General features: G+C 41.3%; 1 protein-coding gene across 6 annotated transcripts in view; it reads right to left on the bottom strand.

Moving 5' to 3' along the window:
• NR1H4 (nuclear receptor subfamily 1 group H member 4) overlaps positions 1 to 12,594 on the bottom strand; it is a 79,929-nt gene that overhangs the window by 30,191 nt on the left and 37,144 nt on the right. The window lies entirely within an intron of this gene.

Raw genomic sequence — 12,594 nt, 5'->3', positions numbered from 1 at the left:
TGCTTGTAAATTTGTCAGCTAGTGTAACTCTCAGTAGGAAAGATACTATCATTTTCCTAAATGTCAAATCTAACCACATGAAGTCTAAAAAAAGTCTGTTGATATTGGGAGTGCAAATACCAGATCATGCATTTCAGAAGAAACTATAGACAAAAAAAAGAATTTTTTTTCCTGGTACCAAATGATTGAACTCAGTGACCACTTTAGCCTACCTGAGTTAATATTTCCACTTATTCTCAGCCTCTCCCAAGGATGATTCCCTCTAACATCATGATCAATACTGATAGTTCAATAATTAACAGAAATAAAATTCCTTATTCCAAGATAAGTCAAAGGACAATTCTGGAGGTTTTTTTTTTTTTATTCTGTTAATACTGCATTAATACTGAGAAGGAAATCATTATCATCTCAATAGCTGAATTAGTTAGCTTTCACTCTGAGGTGGCAACACAATACTATCATTATATCACTTAAATAAGGCTACCTATACAGTATTTATACTTATGCAAATCCATCCATACACATCCCTCTGCCTCTATTTAGTGCATATTCAACAATGCCCATATCAAAAAAGTCATTTGAAAATGAATAGAAAGAAATATTCTCTGAGGAACAGAGGCTCCCAGGTAGACAGGGCTGGCATTGCCATCTGAGGAGTATGTTGCACTAGGAGGGTTCCGGGGCAGGGGGCGGGGGGCAGGTGAATAGCTATGGTAAAATGGACCCCTCAATTATGCAGAACACTGGACATCCTGCTTTTTTGTTTGGGGCTTCCCTGGGCATCTGTCTGCAATGCAGGAGATCTGGGCTCGATCCCTGGTTGGGAAGATCCCTTGGAGAAGGGAATGGCAACCCACTCAAATATTCTTGCCTGGAGAATTCCATGGACAGAGGAGCCTGGCGGGCTACAGTCCATGGGGTTGCAAAGAGTCAGACACACTGAGCAATCAGTATTTTCATTTTCACATACAGACAGAACCCATATGCTCCCAACTCATACATACATGCATGCCTATACAAACACACATGCACATACTGGACTCCAGGGACTGACAGTAGGCCACCCATTAATTTGAAATCAATAAATGTTGGTTGATGTTTAAACCTTTAAGGCTTTTTTTTCCTTGTTTTTGACCAAGGCCCAAGGCATGCAGAATCTTTGTTCCTTGAACATAGCTCAAACTCAAGCCCACTGCAGTAGAAGCAAGGATTCTTAACCACTAGACCACCAGGTAAGTCCTCCCCTGGCTTTTTCAGTTCAGTTCAGTCATGTCCAACTCTTTGCAACCCCATGGACTGCAGCACACAAGGATTCCCTGTCCATCACTAAATCCTGGAGCTTAATCAAACTCATGTCCATTGAGTCAGTGATGCCATCCAACCATCTCATCCTCTGTCATCCCCTTCTCCCGCCTTCAATCTTTCCCAGCATCAGGGGCTTTCCCAGTGAGTCAGTTCTTGGCATCAGGTGGCCAAAGTATTGGAGTTTCAGCTTCAACATCAGTCTTTCCAATGAATATTCAGAGATGATTTTTAGGATTGATTGGTTGGATCTCCTTGCAGTCCAAGGGACTCTCAAGAGTCTTTGCCAACACCACAGCTCAAAAGCATCAATTCTTTGGCACTCAGTTTTCCTTACAGTCCAACTCTCACATCCATACATGACTACTGGAGAAAACACAGCTTTGATTAGATGGACCTTTGTTGGCAAAGCAATGTCTCTGCTTTTCAGTATGCTGTCTAGGTTGGTCATAGCTTTTCTTCTAAGGAGCAAGTGTCTTATAATTTCATGACTGTATTCACCATCTGCAGTGATTTTGGAGCCCAAAAAACTAAAGTCTCTCACTGTTTCCACTGTTCCCAAATTTATTTGTCATGAAGTGATAGGACTGGATGCCATGATCTTAGTTTTCTGAATGTTGAGTTTTAAGCCCAATTTTTCACTCTCCTCTTTCACTTTCATCAAGAGGCTCTTTAGTTATTCTATTTCTGCCATAAGGGTGGTGTCATCTGCATATCTGAGATTACTGATATTTCTCCTGGCAATCCTGATTCCAGCTTGTGCTTCATCCAGCCCAGCATTTCACATGATGTACTCTGCATATAAGTTAAATATGCAGGGTGACAATATGCCTTGACATACTCCTTTCCCAATTTGCAACAAGTCTGTTGTTCCATGTCCAGTTCTGTTGCTTCTTGTCCTGCATACAGATTTCTCAGAAGGCAGATCAGGTGGTCTGGTATTCCCATCTCTTTCAGAATTTTCCACAGTTTTTGTGATCCACACAGTCTAAGGCTTTGGCATAGTCAATAAAGCAGAAGTAGATGATTTTCTGGAACTCTATTGCGTTTTTGATGATCCAACGGATGTTGGCAATTTGATCTCTGGTTCCTCTGCCTTTTCTAAAACCAGCTTGAACATCTGGAAGTTCGTGGTTCACATATTGCTGAAGCCTGGCTTGGAGAATCTTGAGCATTACTTTGCTAGCGTGTGAATTAAGTGCAATTGTGCGGAATTTTGAACATTCTATGGGATTGCCTTTCTTTGGGATTGGAATGAAAACTGACCTTTTCTTGTCCTGTGAGCACTGCTGAGTTTTCCAAATTTGCATACTGAGTGCAGCACTTTCACAGCATCATCTTTTAGGATTTGAAATTGCTCAACTGGAATTCCATCACCTCCACTAGCTTTGTTCATAGTGATGCTTCCTAAGGCCCTTGACCTAGGAAGACTTGACTTCTCATCCCAGGATGTCTGGCTCTAGGTGAATGATCACACCATTGTGGTTATCTGGGTCATGAAGATCTTTTTTGTATAGTTCTTCTGTCTATTCTTGCCACCTCTTCTTACTATCTTTTGCTTCTGTTAAGTCCATACAATTTCTGTCCTTTATTGTGCCCATCTTTGCATAAAATGTTCCCTTAGCATCTCTATTTTTCTTGAAGAGATCTCTAGTCTTTCCTATTCTATTGTTCTCCTCTATTTCTTTGCACTGATCAATGAGGAAGGCTTTCTTATCTCTCCTTGATATTCTTTGGAGCTCTGTATTCAAATGGGTATATCTTTCCTTTTCTCCTTTGCCTTTCGCTTCTCTTCTTTTCTCAGCTATTTGTAAGGCCTCCTCAGACAACCATTTTGCCTTTTTGCATTTCTTTTTCTTGGGGATGGTCTTGATCACTACCTCCTGTTCAGTGTCTCAAACCTCCATCCATAGTTTTCAGGCACTCTGTCTATAAGATCTAATCCCTTGAATCTATTTGTCACTTCGACTTATAATCGTAGGGGATTTTTAAACAGCAACAAACACATAGGACTAACCAATTAGTTATCTAACTTCCAATATGGCCTAAATAGAGTCAGCGTTTTTGCCTCAGCAGACTGTAGCATAAAAAGGACTCTACCACCCACTTTATAGGGGCTTCCCTGGTAGTTCAGACAGTAAAGAATCTGCCTGCAATGCAGGAGAGCCGAGTTTGATTCCTGGGTTGGGAAGATCCACCGGAGGAGGGAATGGCAACCCACTGCAATATTCTTGCCTGGAGAATTCCATGAACAGACCATGGGGTCGCAAAGAGTCAGACATGACTGAAAGACTAACACTCACTTATACATGACTTATTTTGTATCAGACACTTTAAAACATTTTGCATATGGTGTTTCACTCAACATTCATAACAATCCTATGAGGTAGACTTATTCTTATCTCCCTCTTACAGATAAGGGGACTGAGTTACACAGAAATTAAGTAATTTGCTCAAGGTCCCACAGATAGTAAATAGTAGAGCTCAGATTTGAAACCTGATAGGCTCATTTCATGCAAAGATGGGCTCGATAAAGGACAGAAATTGTATGGACCTAACAGAAGCAGAAAATATTAAGAAGTGGTGGCAAGAATACACAGAAGCACTGTATAAAAAAGAGCTTCACGACCCAGATAATCATGATGGTGTGATCACTCACCTAGAGCCAGACATCCTGGAATGTGAAGTCAAGTGGGCCTTAGAAAGCATCACTATGTACAAAGCTGGTGGAGGTGATGGAATTCCAGCTGAGCTATTTCAAATCCTGAAAGATGATGCTGTGAAAGTGCTGCACTCAATATGCCAGCACATTTGGAAAACTCAGCAGTGGCCACAGGACTGGAAAAGGTCAGTTTTCATTCCAGTCCCAAAGAAAGGCAATGCCAAAGAATGCTCAAACTACCACACAATTGTACTCATACGCTAGTAAAGTAATTGCTCAAGATTCTCCAAGCCAGGCTTCAGCAATATGTGAACGACGAACTTCCAGATGTTCAAGCTGGTTTAGAAAAGGCAGAGGAACCAGAGATCAAATTGCCAACATCTGCTGGATCATCGAAAAAGGAAGAGAGTTCCAGAAAAAATCTATTTCTGCTTTATTGACTATGCCAAAGCCTTTGACTCTGTGGATCACAATAAATTGTGGAACATTCTGAAAGAGATGGGAACACCAGACCACCTGACCTGCCTCTTGATAAACCTGTATGCAGGTCAGGAAGCAACAGTTAGACCTGGACATGGAACAACAGACTGGTTCCAAATAGGAAAAGGAGTACGTCAAGGCTGTATATTGTCACCCTGCTTATTTAACTTATATGCAGAGTACATCATGAGAAATGCTGGACTGGAAGAAACACAAGCTGGAATCAAGATTGCTGGGAGAAATATCAATAACCTCAGATATGCAGATGACACCACCCTTATGGCACAAAGTGAAGAGGAACTAAAAAGCCTCTTGATGAAAGTGAAAGAGGAGAGTGAAAAAGTTGGCTTAAAGCTCAACATTCAGAAAATGAAGATCATGGCATCTGGTCCCATCACTTCATGGCAAATAGATGGGGAAACAGTGGAAACAGAATCAGACTTTATTTTTTGGGCTCCAAAATCACTGCAGATGGTGACTGCAGCCAGGAAATTAAAAGATGCTTCCTCCTTGGAAGGAAAGTTATGACCAACCTAGACAGCATATTAAAAAGCAGAGATATTACTTTGCCAACAAAGGTCTGTCTAGTCAAGGCTATGGTTTTTCCTGTGGTCATGTATGGATGTGAGAGTTGGACTGTGAAGAAGGCTGAGCGCCGAAGAATTGATGCTGTTGAACTGTGGTGTTGGAGGAGACTCTTGAGAGTCCCTTGGACTGCAAGGAGATCCAACCAGAACATCCTAAAGGAGATCAGCCCTGGGTGTTCATTGGAAGGAATGATGCTAAAGCTGAAACTCCAATACCTCATGTGAAGAGTTGACTCATTGGAAAGGACCCTGATGCTGGGAGGGATTGGGGGCAGGAGGAGAAGGGGACGACAGAGGATGAGATGGCTGGATCGCATCACCGACTCTATGGACATGAGTTTGAGTGAACTCCGGGAGTTGGTGATGGACAGGGAGGCCTGGCGTGCTGTGATTCATGGGGTTGCAAAGAGTTGGACATGACTGAGTGACTAAACTGAACTGACTGAGGCTCAGTTCCAATCTCTATGCACATAACCACTATATCATGCTTTCCTTCTGGTAAGATTGCATTCCTAAAAATTATCTTTTGACATTAATGTCCCCAAATCCCTAATTCCTGTGAAATGCTCCACAGTTTCTTCCCTGTTCCCCAAACTTTTTCGTGGACATTTCCCTGGTGGTCCAGTGGCTAATACTCCCCACTTCGAATGCAGGAGACCTGGATTTGACCCCTGGTCAGGGAGCTAGCTCCCACATGCTGCAACTAAGAGTTCACACACCACAACTAAAGATCCTGCAAGCTGCAACTAAGACCCAGCAGAGCTAAATAAATAAATAGATATTTAAAACAAAAAACCAAAACTTCTTCAGAAACATCCTATTCTCCCTCTCCCATCTCAGCTGTCTTTTCCACAGCTGCAACGGAGTACAAACTAGAAAGAATTGCTGCCAATACTAACCCAGGTAAACTTGGTTTCCATCACATAATTTAGACTTCAGGATCTCAGTTCTTCTCTTTGAGTTGCTTGCTGAAAATTTTAGAACTCAACAACAGACTCCTGATCACCTAGCAGGTGACTGTTTTAGGTCACTGTTTTTGAAAAAGCAAATTCTCAAACTCTTGAATTACAGTTGATGAAAATTAGTCTTAACTATTTAGTTTATGCTAATGCCTTCTCTGGTGGCTCAGTGGTAAAAAATCCGCCTGCCAGTGCAGGAGGCGCGGTTCAATTCCTGAGTTGGGAAGATCCCCTGGAGAAGGAAATGGCAACCCACTCCAGTATTCTTGCATGGGAAATCCCATGGACAGAGGAGCCTGGTGGGGCAAGAGGAGTCCATGGGGTGGCAAGAGAGTCAGACACGACTTAGTGACTAAACAACAACGTTTTTTTAAGTCCCCCCCTCCCCCTTATCTCTTAGGGAGCCACAGAAATATGTCGACGTGGTTTTTCAACACTTACTTTTATCACTACCATTTCTCTTTTTAATTAATTCATAAATCTATTTATTGGCTCACTGGGTCCTCATTGCTGCAAGCAGGGGCTATAGTCGTGGTGTACAGACTTCTCCTTGCATGGCTTCTCCTGTTGCAGAGTATGGGCTCCAGAGCACATAGCCTTTCAGTAACTGCCATACATGAGCTCAGTAGTTGTGGCGCATGGGCTTAGTTGCCCAGCTGCATGTGGAATCTTCCTTGACCAGGGATCAAACTCATGTCCCCAGCACTGGCAGGCAGATTCTTAACCACCAGGGAAGTCTACTACAATTTGTAATAATCTTTTTAACTTAAATAAGTTTAAAAAGATCTGACTTTGAATTATCTTTGGAAGTTGCCTAATGTCACTCCAAAGTAGACAAATCTTCAGACAACTAAGTAGTCAAAGGGCATTCATCATACTTCTATACTCCCTCTGGGGAAAAAAATGCCATGAAATAAGAGAAAATTTCAATAAAATATCATAGTTTATAAAAATATTTGAATACAACTTCATTAGTGCATCAGAAATGTTGATGAACCTCAGAAAGACAGAAGTCAGAGTAAATTTATGAAGAAATATGACCATGGGGCAGAAGAGTTCAGGAGTAGTAGCAATGGGGAAGTTCCAAGTTCAGATACAGGTAGATGCAGAGAGGGCCCTGAAGCATTGATGAGGAGCACTGGGTTAAGCCAGGGGTTGGCTAACTACAGCTTAAAGGATCAGTTTAGCTTCCTATTTCTGTATGGCCCACAACCTGAGAATGATTTTTATACATTTTAATGGTTGAAAGAAATCAAAAGAAGAATATTTGTAGTATGTAAAAAGTACATGACATTTAAATGTCAGCATTCATAAATAAAGTTTTATTGGAACAAAACCGTAATCATTCATTTACATATCTACTTCTGCACTACAATGACAGAGTCAAGAGTTGTGACAGAGACCTTAATACCTGCAAAGCCTAAAATACTAACTTCCTGCCTCTTTACATACAGAAAAAGTTTGCCAGCCCCTATGCTAAGCCAGGGATAGCAGGAGTACTTGCATGCAGTTTCAAGCATCGAATACGGGTCACTGAGGGAGGGCAAGGAGGAACAAGGAATCCTTATGCCCAGATGATAAGGACCGTAACATTCCATCTAACAGCAAATCTTGTCCTCCCTCCTGACAGGGAAAAGCAGCCCACAGAAACACAAAGAGCATCCTTTGAGAGGTGTCTACTCAATGAGATTACTCTTGTTTCTAGTCATTTGGGAATTGTCTTTGCACAATTAAGTGCTTCCTCTCTCTTGAGTCAATGAAGAGAGACAGAAGACATAAATTATTATTATCAGAAAAAAAGAGGGCCATCCTAATAGTTTTCTGTAGCTTCAATGTGCCAGGAAGAAACACACAACATTTTAATAGCTTTATTTATTCCTGACGACACATCTGGAGTGGGGTCCTCCCTCCTGCAGGCAATCCTGTCATGTCCCTAGTCAGCATCCTCTCCTCTCCTAGACTGTTACAACCTCTCCTTTTCAATCTCTCAACACCATGTCCATACTTCTGACTCTCAGCTAATGACTGAGCTTCTTATTTGACTGACAAAATTGAACCTTTCAGAAGAGAATTTCCACGTGTACCACCGTGAAATCCATCAACCTGTCTGTATTTGTACTACATAATCTGCCTTCCTTCCTTTTTCTAAAGATGGACCAGTCCTCTTCTAAACCAAACCCACCCTAAAATAAAAGCTTCCCTTAGCCCCCATCCTTCCATTCATTGCCCTGCTTCTCTGCTCCTCTTTATGACAAGACTTCCTTAACGAGTAGTCCACAGTGGCTGTCTCTACTTGATCTCCCTTTTCTCTTAAACCCACGCCCATCAGACTTTACCCCACCACAGCTGAAAAGGATCCTCCACTTGATTCAGTTCTCCGTGCTCATCTTGACTGAACCACCATCAGTGTTTGATACAAACAGTTATGTGCTTCCTCTCTCTTGAGTAAATCAAGACAGAGAGAAGACATTAATTACTACTATCAGAAAAAAAAAAAATAGAGGGCCATTACTGCTAATCCCATGGATATTAAGAGCATAAAAAGAAATATTATCTTAAAAATTATATGTGCCTTCTCTATATCTCTAATTCTGTGTTTGTAAGGAGGGAAGATAGCTCTGTGGAAATAGAGACTATCCAAATGACCAAAAAACAAAATGCAAAACACACACACACAAAAACAAAACCACAAGTGGTTATCAGTGTTTGCCTCTGGGAAGCAGGAGTTGAGGTGGAAATGGTTGGGCAGGGGCTTTTCTACCATTTGACTTTTGAAAAACGTGTGCTCATTTCTTTGCACAAATGTCTTAGTCCCTGAAGGAACTGAAAGCAAAAATCACTGACACCCTCACCCCTACTGGGTATCTCTGGGAGAATGAGGGTAAGTATAATGTCACTCTGCAGGAGTTTGCCTAGCAGGTCTTTAACAGCCATTTAAACTCCCAGGCAGGCAAATTCCCAGGAGTTGGAGGCTTACACTGTTCCTTTTAGTCACTACTTTCATATTTACATACTGCTTATATATTGAAACTTTTTTCTTATTTAAATCTAATTTTTATTGTCTTCAGTTTCTCTTATATCACTGCTCTATATTTATTTAAAATATCAATTTCTATCCATTGGAAATCACCCTTCTACCATTTCATTTTTCTGCATGTTCTTTTAGATACTATTTTATTACTTTTGTAATTTTAACCTTTTTTGTTTGTTTTCCTGATTTCTCCCTTTTATTTATTTTAGCTCAGCTGTGTGAACGGTTTTCCTACTTTGCTTTAAATGGTGATACTGAGTGCAAAAAGTTCGTTTGTTTTGTTCACCATTGCATTTCCTATGCTTAGAATAATGCTGGAATATAGCTGGTATTTAATAAAATTTTTACTGAAAAAAACTGAATTAATTCAAATTCCCAGCAACTAGAGGCTTAATTAGTTAACTAATGGGAAGAGAGAACTAAGATCATGGCATCTGGTCCCATCACTTCATGGCAAATTGATGGGGAAAAAGTGGAAGCAGTGACAGATTCTATTTTCTTGGGCTCCGAAATCACTGCAGACAGTGACTGCAGCCTCAAAATTAAAAGACGTTTGCTTCTTGGAAGGAAGCTATGACAAATCTAGACAGCATATTAAAAATCAAAGCAAAGACATCATTTTGCCGATAAAAGTCCATCTAGTCAAAGCTGTGGTTTTTCTAGTAGTCATATGCAGATGTGAGAGTTGGACCATAAGGAAGGCTGAGTGCTGAAGAATTGATGCCTTTGAATTGTGATGCTGGAGAAGACTCTTGAGAGTCCCCTGGACTGCAGGGAGATCAAGCCAGTCAATCCTAAAGGAAATTAATCCTGAGTATTCACTGGAAGGACTGATGCTGAAGCAGAAGCTCCAATACTTTGGCCACCTGGCGTGAAGAGCCAACTCACTGAAAAAGACCCTGATGCTAGGAAAGATTGAAGGCAAAAGGAGAAGAGGGCAACAGACGATGAGATAGTTAGATAGCATCACCAACTCAATGGACAGGAATCTGAGCAAACTTTGGGAGACAGTGAAAGCAAGGGAACCCTGGCGTGCTGCAGTCCATTGGCTCGTGAAGATTCGAACATGACTTAGCGACTGAACAACAACAAATGATCCAAATTAGGGAGGCTGGATGAAGGCAAGAGTAACAGCGGGAACTCGGTCAATAAAACAATAATAGCGCTTGCTTTTGAACACTCAAATGTGCCAGGTACAAAGCTGCTGCTGCTGCTGCTGCTGCTGCTAAGTCACTTCAGTCGTGTCTGACTCTGTGCGACCCCATAGACGGCAGCCCACCAGGCTCCCCCATCCCTGGGATTCTCCAGGCAAGAATACTGGAGTGGGTTGCCATTCCCTTCTCCAATGCATGAAAGTAAGTGAAAGTGAAGTCGCTTAGTCATGTCCGACTCTTAGCGACCCCATGGACTGCAGCCTACCAGGCTCCTCCGCTCATGGGATTTTCCAAGCAAGGTACAAAGCTAGATGTTTCAAAATCAATGTCTCATATTACTCTTCATGGCAATCCGGTGATAACAATAGTAATAGAGGATAGACATTTATACTATGTTAACTGCTTTATATACATTACCTTATTTAAATCTATGTCAAAGGGCTTTCTTGAAAATGAAAAGTGTTAGTGTATGTAAAAGTTAAGTCGCTCAGTCATGTCCGACTCTTTGCAACCCCATGGACTGTAGCCCACCAGGCTCCTCCGTCCATGGGATTCTCCAGGCAAGAATACTGGAGTGGGTTACCATTTCCTTCTCCAGGGGATCTTCCTGACCCAGGGATCGAACCCAGGTCTCCCATAATAGAGGCAGACGCTTTAACCTCTGAGCCACCAGGGAAGCCCAGTATAAAGTCTCTAGATAAAGCCTACACAAAATCATCACTCAATATATGTTATTTATCTGTCTCTCATCCTCACATTACCATCATCATCATCTCACCCTCCTCCTCCTCATCTTTATTATTATCCTCATTTTACAGGTAAGGACTCTGAAGCCCAGAGACATTAAGTAACTTGGAAGAGAATCAGCTGGTTGGATTTTGTAACACTTATTACAAAAGGCATACCATGAAGTGAAATTCTTTAAACCCCACCCCTTGAATCACACTCTAAGATAATTTGACCTATAGAGTTCTTTGAGATCCTTATTGCATTTTATAAAATCAGACCTCAAAATCAAATAGGATTTCAGTAAGCTTATAAGTTTGTGACCCCATGGACTGTAGCCTGCTATGCTCCTCCACCCATGGGATGTTCCAGGCAAGAACACTGGAGTGGATTGCCATTTCCTTCTCCAGGGGATCTTCCCGACCCAGGGATCGAACCCTGGTCCCCGACACTGCAGTCAGACTCTTTACTGTCTGAGCCACCAGGGAAGCACTATAAGTCAGTCAGGGTATCTCAACTCTGAACCATGAACAAAACGTCTATTGGAAACACTATATTAGCCCAATATACCACAATTGTTTCAATAATTCTGGAATCTTCTCTTAAACTTCAGAACTAAGTCTAATGTGGTTTCACTGCCTTATATAAAAATAAGTTCAAATGGAGCCTCTCATTTACTCATAAAATGCCTTTTAAAAGTTCTACTATTTTCTCACTGATAGGCTAGACTTTCCTGGCATGGAGATGGGTTGTGAGTGACATTGACCTATTTGTGAATGCAGCCATTTGAAATATCCAGTCAGATGCAGATCAGTTTTGTTAGCTGAGGCTTGAGGTTTGAATCAAAATTCATCCAGACCTTAGCATATTTCCATATGCTCCACTGATAACTGAAGGGGAGGGACAGGTCTTGATTTAATCTAGCATCAAGCAAATGACAGTCACTGGCACTCAGCCTTATGCTTGTGTTCTGCAATTATTACATTTAAAAAAAAATCAGAATTTATCTTATTGATGCCATAAGTGCTTATATCAAATAAAACCTTAAGAAAAATTAAAATATTTTAACAGAAACAGATATAGAGACCAGTGAAATCAGGAAGTTTAACAAAGTTTAAAATCTTTCCTTTGTTTTTAAGCTTTAAAAAATTTTCTCATGGGTATATATGAGTGTGTATGTGTGTGTTTAAAGTATTACATGCATGACTGATCTGAGTGACGTCCTAAAGCTAGAGAGCTACCAGGATCTTTGCATATAAAAATATAATTTAATCGTCACAAACTCTGTGCAATAGATATTATCCTTAGTTTGCAGACTGGAGGTTCAAAGAAGTTACATATTCTGTCAGCTAAGGACTGGCTAACTGGATGCGTGCACCCTCTACTGTAAGGGCAGAATAGTTGAACAGTCTTTCCCAGACTCCCTTGCTGCTAAATGTGGATGTGACTTAACCTCTGCCAAACAGAGCCTCTTGTAAGACATTTGAAAAGTGGAAGTGAAACAAGAGCTGTGCTTCTGCTGTTCGTGCCGGCAAGCAGGATCACAAAGTTCTGCGATGACAGCATCCGGTTTCCAGTTGCCAGCTTCCAGGGCGACTGAGAGAGTTGTCACAGGGCCTCCATCTTTTGTATGTACAGATTTAGCAGCCACGCCATGGCTCTGGAGCCAGTAACTACAGAAAGGCAGATCCCT

Source organism: Capricornis sumatraensis, chromosome 4 (genome assembly GCF_032405125.1).
Source record: "Capricornis sumatraensis isolate serow.1 chromosome 4, serow.2, whole genome shotgun sequence".
NCBI lineage: Eukaryota > Metazoa > Chordata > Mammalia > Artiodactyla > Bovidae > Capricornis > Capricornis sumatraensis.
This window is presented reverse-complemented; position numbering and strand designations above follow the sequence as displayed.